This window comes from Silene latifolia, chromosome 11 (assembly GCF_048544455.1).
Source record: "Silene latifolia isolate original U9 population chromosome 11, ASM4854445v1, whole genome shotgun sequence".
Lineage (NCBI taxonomy): Eukaryota > Viridiplantae > Streptophyta > Magnoliopsida > Caryophyllales > Caryophyllaceae > Silene > Silene latifolia.
Window position 1 is genome coordinate 75,864,328 of NC_133536.1, and position 1,960 is coordinate 75,866,287.

The window sequence follows — 1,960 nt, forward strand, 5'->3', positions numbered from 1 at the left end:
CGATGATTTTGAGTTTTCCTCAAGTCTAGCCATAGCTTGTTCAAACTTCAAGTTGATTGTGTCAATGTGAGCACTAAGTTGAGCACCCAATTGAGTAACGGAGTCCACTTCATACTTTCCTTCTCTAGTAGCCTTGCGAGGCCTACTATATTGTGAATTATGGACCGCCATTTCCTCAATCTTGTTCCATGTTTGATTGTCATCAACTTCGGTGAACATTCCATTTGATCCCATATTGAGAATGTTCCTTGAATCTTCATATAAACCATTCCAAAATTGTTGCACTAAAAACCATTCGCTAAGTCCATGGTGAGGACATGAGCGACAAATACCTTTGAACCGCTCCCAAGCTTCATACAAAGATTCTTCATCCCTTTGCTTAAAACCCGTAATTTGAGCTCTTAGCATGTTAGTCTTTTCCGGTGGGTAGAATTTTTTGTAGAAGGCTAGAGCTAGCTTCTTCCAAGAATCTATTCCAAGGGTGGCCGTATCAAGGCCCTTCAACCATTGCTTTGCGGTGCCGATTAACGAAAAAGGAAATAAGACCCATCTTATTTGGTCTTGAGTCACGCCCGTTTGAGAGATAGCTTCACAATAATCGCAAAAGGTTTCCATATGAGAATGAGGTTCCTCACTAGGCATTCCCCCGAATTGGCTCCTCTCAACTAGTTGGATGAAGGCGGACTTGGCAATAAAATTACCGGTGAGATGTTGCGGGGTAGGAGTACCATTTGGTAGATCCTCCTCGGTGGGTATAGAGTGTGACGAGAATTTAGGCATTGTAGGTGGATTTTGTGTGGTATTGTTTAATGGGTTTTCTTCTCCTTCTATTGCGAAAGGATTGACAAACTCACTAGTGGGTTGAACAACTTCACCAACACCTCCCAAATTCCTCCTAACAAGTCTCCTATTATTCGTCAAGGTTCTTTCGATTTCACCGTCAAAAGGTAACAAATCTCTTTGTAACCTTCTAGACATGCAAAATATCAAACAACTCAAAAACAATTAGAACGAACCTTGAGGAGTTTTACTTCCCCAAGGTGAAAAAGACACAACTAATAACAATAAAAGAGATCTTAAATCAATTAAACACCGTCCCCGGCAACGGCGCCATTTTTGATCGAGGCCATTTCGTGTTCACAATTAAGCATATGTGGTCGTTGGTCAATGGTCGATACAAAACACAATTTATACTCCACAAACAACTCTACAATTAGTAAAGAGGCAAGTAAAGGTCGGATCCCAAGGGACGGGTATTGAAATGAGAATTCTATTGTAACTAGTAGTGTCTAGGGGGTGTCACAAATTCGGTTGATGTAGAAGGTTACTAAACTAAAATAACAATGAAAATAAACTAGCAAGATGAATAAAATAAGGGGTGTAAACAATTGATTAAAAGCACTAGGGTGTCATGGGTTCATAGGGGAATCATGGGATATGATCATACAAACATGTTTTCAAATTATAAGCAAGCAATTATTGTTGTGATGGATTGAGTTGGGTTATATCTTACAATCCTAGGAAAGTTTGGGTCCCGGAGCCGAATCGATTAGATTGTACAACACCTACAAGTCGACTTAATCTTTCCTACTCAACACATGCATGGTCTAACAAGACTCGAGTTGGGTTATGTCTTACAAGTCAAGTTGAAAGGATAGAAGATGATAGTAAATGCAAGGACTCATAGGCTTAGCATTTCATCAAATATAACATGTGCATGTATTAAGATCAAAACAAGCAAGCAAATAAGATATGAAAGCATATTGATTTAAGCATGAATCATTCCCCATGTTGGTTTCCCTAATCACCCATTAAACCCTAGCTAAGAGACTACTCACTCATTATCATATTGATCATGCTAGAAAGGTTGTCAATCATACTAACATAATGAAACATGATGAATAAATGAAAGTAATTAACAATAATTAAAAAGGGATTAAGAGATTATACCTACTAATGA

At 38.6% G+C, this 1,960-nt stretch overlaps 1 non-coding gene across 1 annotated transcript; it reads left to right on the top strand.

The window, feature by feature from the left end:
• Positions 1 to 301: 301 nt before the first annotated feature.
• On the top strand, positions 302 to 408 carry LOC141616379 (small nucleolar RNA R71). The gene has a single exon (XR_012530730.1). It is a non-coding gene; the product is annotated as a small nucleolar RNA R71 (small nucleolar RNA).
• The last annotated feature ends 1,552 nt before the right edge of the window (positions 409 to 1,960 follow it).